Source organism: Condylura cristata, unplaced genomic scaffold, assembly GCF_000260355.1.
Source record: "Condylura cristata isolate star-nosed mole 26May11 unplaced genomic scaffold, ConCri1.0 scaffold00027, whole genome shotgun sequence".
In the NCBI taxonomy this organism is placed as follows: domain Eukaryota; kingdom Metazoa; phylum Chordata; class Mammalia; order Eulipotyphla; family Talpidae; genus Condylura; species Condylura cristata.
Window position 1 is genome coordinate 19301588 of NW_004567128.1, and position 14013 is coordinate 19315600.

A 14013-nucleotide genomic window follows, 5' to 3' on the forward strand; every position below is an offset into this window, starting at 1 on the left:
ATTTCCCATCCTTTCATTAAATAATTATCCTGTTGAGATTTATGTTCACAATGTGACTTACCCAATATTCAAATCATATATATCAGATCTTATTCCAGTGCCACACAGTGTAAATCTTAGAATTTTATGGGTTTTTTTTTTTACCCTATTTTTCCCTATATCATTTAAATAACTTCTTTTGTCATTTATTTCTTCATATAGAAAAAATATGTATCTTTATATCAAGGTCCATAAGAAGTCCACATAAACATTTGATTGCATTGCATTAAAGTTATACACAAATGTTGCTAGCAGGAAACGGGGGGATACTCAGGGACCCCGCACTATTAAGGGGTATTTACTCTAAAAGAGAGTCAAGCCACCTACAGACAAAAGCAAAGGAAGCAGACTCTTACTATGAAAGATCGTTAATACCATTGGAGCACATAAAGAGAGAGAAGAAGGGATTTCAAATAATATTTTCCCTTACCCTTGTAGGCAAATGCCCAGCCAAATAGGCATGGCCTGAAGAATGTCTGCCAAGGCCCAAAGGATTGCCACAAGTCTATGGTGCCTTCTGGCAGGGAAACACAAGAAAGGGATAGGCAGGTCCCAAAGAGCTGGGACAGAAGGAAATACCTAAATTTCAAAATGAGCCACATAATCCACCATGAATCAGGGTAACAGCTGCCATTGGCTCTATGAAGGAAAGGGAGCAGCTTTCCCCCGAGCTGTCTCTTCTCTGTCTCCTTTCCATGTGTCTCCTTTCAAAAATTCTGTGTTCTCCCTTCCTTAGCACCTCATCAATGTATATCCACCTCAGTCCTTCCCAGAGCTCCCATTCAGGAAGTCTGGTGCATGCCATACTGGGAGCGGTAGTCCAAGGTACTTGAGATCTTGTTGGTGTGGAAATGTTGTTGGAATGTGTGGAGTTTGTTCATCCACTGACTTGGAACTTGTTCTTCACTGTTCCTTTTATATTTGGGGGAGAAATACATCTTTATACTATTTAATCTTATCCAGGATCATTTATTTCCTCGGTGTTTTTAGGCATAATTTTTTTATAAATGTTGATAAAGTCCATTTTTAGCTTCCACTAGTGGTAGTTTTATCTTTTAAGTGTTTGTATCCCCATTTACTCATTTATTTTCCTCTGGCAGCTAATAACTGTTCTCTGTCTCTATGAACCTGTTTTTTTCATTTTTGCTTCTGTTTTTTGAAGACTTCACATACAAGAAAGATGATACAGTATGTGTCCTTCTCTCAGACTTAGCCACACTCAGCATAATGTCTCCAAGATGTTTTGTCACAAAATTATTATTAAATAGACCAGTTAATAATTATATGTAATTCAATTTCTCTGTAACACATAAACCAACATTTTGTGTTCTAATTTTACATTTTCTAGTAGGAAAAATAGAAGTTAATTGTACTCTCTTATTCTCATTTATATTGCTCATATTGATCTTCATATGGCTTTCAAATTTAATTCTCCTTTCTGCTGTATTCCTTATCAACTTTTCTGGTTTCTGTTGTAATTTTTCTTTTAAATAAACAGTGCACACCCTGCCTATGCAGTGAGTTGGCAGTTTGGGATGTATGCTCCCTGCTGCTCTACATAATAAAATCTCCAAAGGGTTTTGTTTATTCTTTAGAAATTTCTTATTTGCTTTAGTGCTCTGAGGGATATTCCTGCTGATTTGGGGAACATAAACTTTAAGGGCACAGCAGAAATGGGAGCTCTGTTTTTCACATTACTATTGACATCTTTAGAGACATTGGATTTCATTGCCCATATTGTACTATGACCTCTAGGGATCATCTCATATACCATAAAAAACATTTGTACCCTTAAAACTAAGTCTTTCTACATCTACTCGAAACATTTCCTTGGTGAACATATGAGAGCTGAAAAGATTAACTTATTCTTGACCTGTGTTCACCTAAGCATATAGAAGGAATACTAATTTCAAGGGATAAAAATAGGTGTGATGCTTTAAAAAAAAAAACAAAACTAAGTTCTATGATCAGATAGATCTGGGATATGTCGGGTTAAACAAAGGTGTATTGTTTAACCTGATGCTTGTGTGTGTGTGTGTATTTATTGGCTGCCAGAGATAAGTGTGTGTATACACACATGTATATGTTCATACATACATATATATATATATATAGTATATATATATATATGTATGTATATATTACATCATTGTCCATTTTTGTACAGTGTTTGCTTTCTCCCCTCAAGTGTAGTCCCCAGAAAATTTCCACCACCAAGTCACCCTTGAACCATCACCATATTCAGTTGTGCTCTTCCCTCCCTTTTTTTAATCCCTCCTCCTCCCCTGAAGAATGTCTAATTTATAGTTGCCTACTAATTTATTTTTTTCCTCATCCTTCATTTGGTCCCCCTATATTCTGGTATTTGTTTTCCTTCTGGCTTGTTTCACTGAGCATAACCCCTTCTAGCTCCATCAATGTTGCTGTGAATGACATAATTTTACCTTTTGACTGCTGAATAATATTCCGTTGTGACAATACACCACATATTCTTGATCCAGTCATCCACTTTTGGGCATTTGTATTGTTTCCATATCTTACCTATTGTAAATAGTGCTGCAATAAACATAGAGCAGAATCATTTTAAATTAATATTTTTGTGACCTTTGGAAAGAGTCCTAGGAGTAGAATCCTGAGTCATAAGTTAGCTACATTGTAGTAGGTTAAGGGTCCTTCACACAGCTTTGCATAGTGGTTGGAACAGTTTACATTCCCACCAGCAGTGTAGGAGAGTTCCTTTTTCCCTACATCCTCGCCAGCATTTGTTGTTGCCAGTCTTTTAAGATGTGCCATTCTCACTAGTGTGAGGTGGTATCTCATTTTGGTTTTGATTTGCATTATCCTGACTGTAAATGATGTTGAATATTTTTCATATTCCTGTTGATCATTTCCTCTTTAGCGAAGTGTCTTGTTAGCTCTTCTGTCCATTTTTTGGCTGGATTGTTTCCTTTTAAACAAAGGTTTGTTCATTACTTTATTTCTAATACTATCTATAGTCCCACATAGAGGAAATGATATGCTTTTTGAATACATATTTGGCCAAGAAACATACCTTTTGTAAATGTTACTCTCAGATAAACTGATTCAGCAACAGAGAGCCTAACCTTATATCTTACAATCGGTTGTATTATGTGATAATGCATCCATTTAATTCACTTCACTTAAGTGCTAGATATTAAAAGGGACACTAAGTAATAACTGATGAGACTAGTTTATTTCCTCAAATGTGAATGTTTCTGCTTCTTTCCATGGTAAGTAAGTGCTTCTATGCTTCATCCCAGGCTTAGCCTATCTTTAACAGATATATATAAATATATATATATATATATATATATATATATATATATATACACATATCAAAAGGCCCTGGAGAAAACAATTGCTGCATCTATTCCTTATATTAGCTTCCTTCCTAAGTTTTAAATTCTTTTGCATTTATGCAATCCTTTAATAAAATTATATATATATACATATATATATATAAAGATATCATACAGAAGTAGCATTCTAGCTGTTGATATTATTATTATTATTATTATTATTATTATTATTATTATTATTATTGTAAAAAGACATTTACATCCATTTTATTCCTCTAAGGAAACCTTTTTTCCTATAATCACTCTATGCTGTGGTATGGATAGCTAGGTGTTTCTTTTTGTTTTTAGTAAGTTCACGGTTCCTTTTCTTAGCTTTCTTGCAAAATTTGTGACAAGACTGAACGTGGTTGGGGAAAGGGGCTTCCTGTCAGTGGAAAATCTTAACCACCAGATTTTCACATCCAGTTATATCAGGCAGCCAAGGATGAGGCCAGTTATAGGTGAGTTGTAATCTCAGAAGACATTTTTCTACATTTATAAGATTGAATATTCTTTTTTTCTCTTAACTAGAAAGTAATAGAATGACACTGAACCACATCATGATTAACTTCCATTATGCAGGGATATGTTGTTGCAGTTCCTATAGTATCTTCAGCAAGTAGATCAGTTCCGTGCTCCATGTATTCATGTATTGCTATGTTCTGAAAACTAGTATATGCTCAGATCCTGTTCTGAGTTCTGTCGATACCACTGAAATCCACTGAGACATAAATAACTGGCACTGGTGGGAGGGGGCTCAAAACAGGGACAGAAGAGCACAAGGGACTATGGTGATGGTGCAGGGGTGAATTGGTGGTGGGAATTTTATGGGAACTACACCCGAGAGGAGAAAGCAAGCATTATGCAAAAATGAACAATGATGTAAAAGATCAAATACATAAAAATAAGTTAAAAAAATCAAAGCCTCAAACTTTATTAAAAAAAAAAAAGAAATTACGGCCACAAGGATTTACATGTTACTAGACAGAGACTAACAATAATCAAATAGGATAGGGAAATAAAATGGGCAGAGGAGGGGAGTCGGGAAACTCATAATGTTGGAGGTGCTCTTTTGAATAAGATAAAAAGCCCTAGTGAGAGGACAAGATAAATGAATGAATTAGCCTGGAAAGATAGCTACCTTAAATTGTGGAGTGATACTGCCCTGAGACCATACCATCTATGTATTCTGTGAAATTATAGAATATTTTATAAATGTATGTGTCACAAAAACAGGAAGAAAAAGTCAATACACAGGATGTCAAATGGATATTTAATCTAAGTATTTTGTACTATTTGAGGTTTTCAAGATGAAGTATTAAGAAAATAATGGAATGTCAGCCATGTGGGTTCAAAACATCAATAGCACAAGTTGAATATGGTACTCTGTGGCTTGGAAGCTCATTTTTTTTTTTATTTTGACTGACTTCTTGATAACATAATTTATAATAATATTATCTATAAATATAAAGTTGAGCCACAGTAGTAAAATTACTCTATTTTTTAAAAATTATTTCTACTAATTCCATCATACCTGGAAAATTTGGATCATTTAATCATGCATTATATATTAAGATACTAGAGAATAGAGTGTTTGTTTGTGTGGGTGTCTCAGGCAATGACTAGTGAATACCTGTTAAATGACTACACAACTCTATTTGTAACCAAAATGTCCTCTGAAACTTATTGATTGAATTTGCACTGTTGTTGAAGAAACTAGACATAGTTGTTAGAAGACAGTGAAAGTGGAAATTTGGAAGTCTTAGATAAGACAACAGTTACGTGGACGAATAGTCTGCAGAGATTGGAATTCCAGGACAGTATGCAGGGACAGGAACTTGTAGCCGAATGTACCAGTTTGGGATCAACTACTGAAGGACCTTGCAAGACAAGACAATCCTGATTTTATATTCTTGATGTCTGGATTACCACTGAGGCTGTGATGAATGTATAGAACTGGGTCTAGTGCTTAAGGGAATAAATTATATTAAGCATAGGAAAGTGAAAGACAGTTTAATTTTCTGTGTTGGTGCCGAGCAGAACTTCAGCCACTAGCACCAAGATCTAAAACACAGAAGAACTTTCTAATAATTTTGTTCTAAGAGAGAACTGATTGTCTTAAGAAATAGGAAATTCTCTTCAGAGGATGAGTGTAAATGGTTATTGAGGGGCTGTTTGCCATAGACTTCTTAGAAGAGGGGGAGGTTATGCATGAGACTGTTGCATTAGAATTCAAATTTTGTGTCATTTTGTGTTAGTGACATTAATAAATTAGGCCTATATCGATTTGTAGTTTGTGAACACTTTTCTAATTTTGATGTGTTGCTTAAAATATGTTATCTTTCATAAAAATAGGAGTTTTTCCCCCGTTATGTTTTAGAAAAAAAAATAAACAGAAATAAAAAACCTTGTAATAAAAGTGCTCAGATGTAAAGTGAAAATTAAATTATATACTTTTATACTAGTTTTAGAATCAGAGATGATGCAACAGTGAAATTTTGTTTTATAATTTAAATTCTTTTGACTTCATTTGCTTAATAAGTTTTTTTATTATGTTGTGATCATATGTCAGGTGCCTATTTTGAGAATAACATAATAAAGCATGTGTACATTTATCCACATATGAAAGGTATGGAAGAAATCAGGGCAAAATGATGATCACTGGCATAGAATTCATTGGTACAAAAAATGGAATGTTTTAGTATTAGCTTCTATGCAAGAACTTCAAGAGATAGAAGCTGTAAAAAAAGTTTGGAGAGACAGTAAAAGTGATGACAACGTTAGCACATTTGGGTGATTTTTGAAAACATTAAACAATTTTGTAAACTTTGCAATTTTGTTTTACTTCTTCAGGCTCTGAAAAATAAAATATAGCCAAGACATGCCTTATATAACCTGTTTGATACATTTAAAAAAGCAAAATTCCTACTTTATGCTACACAAATACTAAATTCCTCATGATATCTGTTATTATACAAAAATATATATAATATCAGATTCCAGTTCCACAGTAGATATTACATTCATTCAGTAAGGTTAACTAAAATCAACCTTCAAGTAATTTAAAGCAAAAAATTCCAGAAATAACAAAGTATGTGGGGTAAATATAGTTTAAAATGAAAATCAATATGCATCTGTCAAATGTAATCAGGCCTCCATCTGATATGTCAAAAATCCAATTATACCTGAACTGAAATTGTTTTTTTTTTCTGCTTTTTAGCAATCATGCAATGTATATTTAAATATAAAAGTAAGATCAAATGGATATGAGTCACTGTGGTTTCCACAAGTTGGAAATAAGCACACAATTGAAACTCCTTCTGTCACCGTATCTGAGGGCAAGTCAGTTTAATCTTACAGAATGGCTTAGATTTACATTTTATTTTTCAGTTATCGCCTAAGGAAGATATGATGAATGCATTTTATGAAAACATCCTGGAGTGCACCTGTTTTGACTGGGCACAGCCACTTTGGGTCATATAATGGCTTTCCTTTCTAAGTAGGCAGGTGCTGGCACCACTGACTCCTTGAGAAGAGCAGAAGAAATTGTCATTAATATCGCTTATCTTATTGCACATATAAATGGTGCTATGATCATTATCACAGTTTCAATCAGGAAGAAAAAGTGATATGGTGAGGCATGTATTTTTGGAGACAAGCAGTATATTTCTGAATTACATTAGCACATTCTCTATATTTGACATTAGTTCATTTATGAGAGGTGTGCTTTTTAATTACTTACATACTTTTGATGTTATTATCCATTCACTCAGGTGTAATCCCTATAAAATTTCCACCACCGAGATGCCATGAACCATCACCATAATTGCCTGTACTTTTCCCTCCCATATCTGGGTCCTTCTCCAGTCTCCTCCCCAAATGAATGTCTCAGATTGTTAGTTTACCTGCTAATTTTTGTATTTTGTCCCAATCCCTTCTTGATCCAGTCATCTATTTTTCAGTACTTGGGTTGTTTCCATAGCTTACCTACTGTAAATAGTTCTGCAGTGAACAAAGTAATGCAGGTTCCTTTTCAAATTAATGTTTCTGTGACCTTTGGGTAGATCCCTAGGAGTGGACTTGCTGGGTCCTATGGTAGATACATTTTTAGTAGTTTGAGGAACTTCCACATAGCTTTCTGTAGTGGTTGGACCAGTTTTCATCCCCCCTCCCCCACCCAGCAGTGAACCAGAGTTCCTTTTTCTCCACATCCTCACCAGCATTTGTTGTTGCCAATTTTTAAATATGGTCCATTCTCACTGGTGTGAGATGGTATCTCATTGTGGTTTTGATTTGCATTTCCCTGATCGTAAGTAATGTTGAACATTTTCAGTATACCTATTGGCCATTCTCCTCCTTGGAAAAGTGGGGTTTTTTAGCCCTTCTGACCATGTTTCATCTGGATTATTTATTTCTTTTTGTTGAGTTGTATGAGCTCTTTGTGGATCTTTGAAATCAATCCTTTATCACTTCTTTGAAGTATGAATATTGTCTCTATAGAAGAGGTGAGTTCTGGGAATGCTAAGTTCATATATAACAAGGTATATACAAATGTTCAGGTAGTTACAGAGTATTGGATAATTCCTGGATTACTTTCAAAACATTAGCAATTCCTTCTATATAATATATATTTTCTAAATTATACATTCCTTTCTGCCTCAAAGACTCATTCCCAAACATAGTAGGGATGGATGATCTCACTGCCAACATCTATCTTTGTTCCAAGTGACACTATACAATGTGTGTCATTTAATCTGTGAATGGAAAGGGAGCATCTCACCCAGGACCCTGACAACACAGGAGTGACTTAAGCCCACTCTTTCACCTGGTGGGAGTCCAGAAGCCCTGGTCCAGGGTGAATGTCATAGGACCCAGGGACATATTGGAACCCTGTTTCCTAAAAGAAATCTATGCCCTCGAGTATCTCAAGACTAAGACGGTGGTTAAAAAATAAGGCAGAGCTCCATGGAGAGAGATGTCCTTAAACAAAGAGACTCTCCATATTGCCAGAGCTAGAGTTAGAAGTTAGGGCTGACATGTGAGAATAAAGGCATTAAACTTTTTTTGACTGAGAAAGTAGGGAGAATGGATTTGGCTAAAGTCCATTTGCCCATCCAATTGTGGCCCATGTATTGTTGCTAATTGTAAGCAGTGATCAACTGTCCCTTGGTGGTTGTGCAGGGCTCGTGACCATCTCATGGGTAAATATCTCATGGATGCTCTATGCCCACAGCTTCTCTTTGCACTGGTCTGGTGTCAAAGTCTTTAGCTCACTTCTTCTCCAATAGGCTGACTTGATGAACTTAAAGAAATAGCTCTTGACTGTATAGCCTGGGGTGCAAGTCAGTAACATGCATACACACACACACCAATGGGCCAGGGAAATTTATGCCTGTAGGTGTCCAGTCCCAGAGTCATCAGATTGCCCAGTGTATAGCGTTTTGTAACAGTAGTCACAGGAAACTTACCCAGCCTCAAGGTTCTAGATCACAATGCCAGGAACCTGTGAGTGTTACGATATAACCCTCCTGTAATGTTGTAGTTTTAAGGCATAGTCAACCTTCAAAAGGGAGGTTTTCCAGGTGGTTCTCATCGAGTCACAAGTGTAGAGAATGTTCTCAGATGACAGCAAGCAATGAAAAGGGGACCTTGGACTTTAAAAGCTTGGAACTTAATGTTTTATGCTCCAGCTCCTGTAGTCTATCAATATTTTATGACCAGGATTTAGCAGCTATAATTAAATTAAGGCTCTTGAGATCGAGAGATTATACTGGATCATCCAGATGTGCCCTACTTTCAGTTACATGTTGTGGCAGAGGGAGTTCAAAGACAGACACACAGAGCACAAAATCATGTGATTGTGAGGCAGACTTTGAAGAGATGCAACCTGGAAAAAGACAGCAGCCACGAAAAACAAGGAGACACATGGAAAACCATCTCCTTTAAACCCTCCAGAATGATGGTGGCCCTGTTAACACCTTGATTTCATCCTTATGGTGCTGATGTGAGACTTCTGGCTGCCAGAACAATTGGAGAATGAACGTCAGTTGTCATAGGTGATCTAATTTGTGGTAAATTGTTACCGCATCCACAGAAAAGCAGTACACTGAGCTATTCATGATAGCACCTAACATATCTCCTCAGTTTCTCAGTTATTTCTAAAATGTGTTCTATAAATATCAAGCAAAGAGTATTCAAATCAGATGATGTGTCTGCTCTACCTGGGGTGGAGCTTCCCTGAAATTAGGCAAACTATTCATGATAGCACCTAACATATCTCCTTAGTTTGTCAGTTATTTCTAAAATGTGTTCTATAAACATCAAGCAAAGAGAATTCAAATCAGGTCATGTGTCCACTCTGCCTGGGGTGGAGCTTCCCTAAAATTAGACAAACTCTCATGACTACTTTGAAATACACTGTTATTATTATTGACAGTGACATAAAGTGCCCTCACTATAGTCCTTGATAACTGTGTTATAATGTTGGGCAGCATTTCATTTCCTCCCACCCAAATGGAAAGTATAGGCCTCAGAGAATCACAGTTTGTGTGTGTGTGTGTGTGTGTGTGTGTGTGTGTGTGTGTGTGTAGAAGATCTGTCTATAAAGATTGAGATTATCCATAAAGATTGAAATAGAAGCCAACAATTTATATTTGACAAAATATTTTTTATTCTAATACAATAGTTTATTTTTATGTCATTTTGTGCCTTTTCCCATCTCAGTTGTAATCCCTGTGGGCTTCCCACTGACAAAATATTTTTAAGATACTTCTACTTAGCGGATGTCTGGTTTTACCAAGATAGCTTATGTCATTCCTTTCAAGTTCTGCCCTTCTTACTACAATATCCTAGACATAACACAACAAACAAGCATAGGAAAAAGGGCAGAAAAAAAAGGTGAACAGCTCAGAGACCTTGTAACTTGAGGAATAATAAAGTAGTAAGTTTCCTAGACTTTCTTACTGCTTCTCAACTTTGATGGAGTTCTTTAGAAGCCTCTATCCCAGAACTGCCAACAGACAAAGTCAGAAAGCTCCATAATGAGTACTTGTCCCTTAGCTAAATGAGCTGGAAAAGGGTGGCCTAAATATAGAAAGCCTTTTTGGCAATATTCACTCTACTCTGGTCAGGTATCAGTGGGAAAAACACTTATCTTACTTCATCACTTCACTGCAGCAGAAGAGATAGTTGATTTTGCGTTCTAACTCACCCTACCCTCATTCCTACAGGCAACATTCTGAGTTCCTTTCCCACCCCATCTATGTTGGTGATGCGGACAAGCAGCACACTAATCTACTATTTCCCCAGAGGAACTTGGTAGTGATCCTCTTCTTCTGCCAGCATAGTGTTGATGGGGCAGAGAAGGAAATTTATCTTGTCTCTCTGTCCTGGTAGAAAGAGGTGGAGGTCCACAGTCTTCAACAGTGTAATGTCAACAGGGTAGTAGTCATAGCTGAACAGCCATCCCCACTTGGAAGTGATGGGACTTATAGAGTTGGTGTTTTTGGGACCTAACCACTTCTAATGGCATCTGTTGTCAATGAGTCTGAGCAAATTGGTGTGAGCTGGTTTAGTAAGCCAGCCAATTTTCTTCCCACTCGTAGTATCAGTAAGACTCAGTAGGATGTAATGCAGAATTAGTTGGCACTCTTCATCCCAACCCTTGGAGTCAGGGTGCTCAAGTGGGGACCGAAGCCTACAAGGTAGAGTCAGTTAATATAAGGATAGTTGGCATCCTACTTGCCTTCTCTCCACATGTAAGAACCAGTGAAACAGCCTCCGGGCCCATCTGATATTGCTGAGGAAGAGTGAAGCTGTGAGAGATGAGAATACTCCCCTCTGATTCCTCCCATCTCTTCCCTTGGTCTCTTCTTTAGGACCTCTTAGAAACAGCCTTCCATAAAGCTCTTCTGCAGTGAAGCAGTTTAAATCAGTACCCCAATTTCTGCTTCATTGAATGATTTTGAATTCTAAAACAAATGGACAAATAGAGAATCTAGGAAAATATGGTAGATTAAGAATGAAATGGAAACTCTAGAACTGATAAATCACAATAGGTTAGATATCATATGGGTGGGATCAGAGATCAAATGGCAGTGATGGAGAATAGAATCAGTGAATATGAGGACAGATAAATAGAATTTACATAATCTGAACAAGAGAGAGATCATAAACTGAAATAAAAAAAAAATAGAGTTCCAGCAACCCATCAGAAGATAATAAAAGAGGTTATATTCGTCTCACCAGAGTCCCAGAGGGAGAGGAGTGTATGGGACAGAAACATAATTCAAAGATGGAAAGTCTGAAAGCTTGCCAAATTTGATGAAATACAGATCCCTGGAGATTCAAGAAGCTGAGTAACTCCAGATAGGTTAAAGCAAAAGAAGCCCATAGCAAGACATCATAATTTAATTTCTGAAAACTAAAGACAAACAAACCTTGAAAGCAGCCAGAGAAAAGCATTGCATTACTTATAAGGAAACAGCAATTCAAATGACAGGTGGTTTTTCATCTGAAAACATGGGTGCAGAAGCAAGTGATACACATTTTTCAAGTTGTGAAAAGAAGCTATCATAAACTATAAATTCTGTATCCAGAGAATGTATCTTTCATAACTAAATGGAAAATGTGGACATTCTCAGAGGAAGGCAAAGAAAAAAATTTGTTATAAGCAAATCAGCCCTTAAAGAAAAGTTAAATGATATTTTCTAAGAAAATGATTATATAAGAAAGGTTAGAACTTCAGAAATCAAGTAATTCTTAGACTTTATGAATAGCATGTTCCACCAGAGGGAAAATTAATGCATTGGACATCCTCAACCTCAAATACTTTATGTAAGGGAGCAGTGGCATGATAAAGGACAGAATTGAATTTTTAGCAGTCAACTTAATATAGTAGATGCACATGTTGATTATTAATGCACACCTGAAACAATTTTATGCAAAGTTACTTCATTTAAAAAATAGTATAAGGGCCCTCCCTGGTGGCGCAGCGGGTTAGGACGCAGCACTGCAAGTAGCTGCAGCCGCCTCAGTGCGAGTTTGATCCCCGCCCCAGAGCTGACCCACATGGCGGCAGACCTCTCCTGACTGGCCCGCTGCCGCCCTCAGCAGTGTACTTCATCAGTCGACCTGTTCTGCTCCCCACTCTGTCTCTGGTGAATCCTCTCACCGCCCCTGCACCTCTGGCTGTACCCCAGTTCTCTATGAATATAAAAATAAATCTTAAAAAAAATAGAAAATAATTCATGAGAGGTTGATGAAATGGAAAGCTATTACTGAGAGAAAATATTTGTAAGCCACATTGTAGCAAAGTGTTAGTATCTAGATTATATAAAAACAATATTGAAAACTCATTAATGAAAATACAGTTAAATTAGAAAATAGTTAATAACACAAACAGGTTTATCCGTAAAAAGAGCATACTGATGGCTATTGAGCACTTGAAAAGGTGTGCAGCACCATTAATGTTCAGGGAAATTAAAATACAATGAGGTCTCACTGCCAAACCCTTAGAATGGCTAAATAAAAAAAATAGTCACGTCATCTCTTGACAAGGATGAAGAGAAGCTATTGCTCATACAGCACTGGTGGGAACATAAAGGGTACAGCCGTTTGGAAAACTGTATTTATCCACATAAACTTAACTTCCCTACCTCCCAGCAATTGAATCCATTGGAATTGATCCCACAAAATGAAAATTTATGGCTACACGAAACCCTGAACACAAATGTCTGTAGCAGAGTTATTCCTAATAAATCCAAATCTAAAAGCAACCTAGATGTCTGTCAATGCATGGTGCATCCATAACCCTGAGGACTACTCAGCAAAATACAAAGCAGTGAGGCATTATAAGCACAACTTGATTGTATGTCCAGGGAATTATGCTGAGTTAAGTCAGCTGCAGAAGTTTATATATGGTATAACTTCCTTTCTACAACAATCTTGTTACAAAATTATAGAAATGGAGAACATACTGGTGGTTATTATGATTCAGGATTGGCATGGGGGAGAAAGAGGAAGGCCTATTAAAGGTCAAACAGAGGGATCCTTGGGGTGAGGAAACTCTTCTCTATGTTGTCTATATCTGTATAAATATACTGGGTTTTGTATTGTTGCACAAGGTATTTTTGGTTTTGTTTCATTTTTATTTATTTACGCATGCAAGAACTGGGAGCAGGCCAGAGGTGCAGGGGGTAAGAGCATTCACCAGAGACAGCGTAGGGAGTAGAACAGGTGAATGGACTGAAACACAGCTAAGGGAGCAGTGGGTGGGAAAGGAGAGGTCTGCTGTGCCATGTGTGGATCAACTCCCTGGCCAATATCGAACTCAGGACAAAGCAATGGTAGCATTGTCTTAACCCATAGGCCACTAGGAGGTCTTTAAAAGATGTTACCATTAGAGATAACAGGATAAAGGGGATGTGGGATCTCTCATTTCTTACAAATGCTTTGTACTGGATAAGGATTATATCATATGTGAGATCATAGTCAAAACGTTAAAGACACCAGTATGTTTGGTATAGGGAATATAATTTTAAAAGGCATAATATGCAACTTTTATATTTAAATGATTGCTAATAATTAGAGATAAATAAGCATAAGCCTAGCAATA

The 14013-nt window shown here is 36.7% G+C and overlaps 1 protein-coding gene across 1 annotated transcript in view; it reads left to right on the forward strand.

The window, feature by feature from the left end:
* Nucleotides 1-14013, forward strand: part of CFAP47 (cilia and flagella associated protein 47) — a 283608-nt gene that overhangs the window by 230261 nt on the left and 39334 nt on the right. The gene's annotated exons all lie outside the window — the stretch shown is intronic.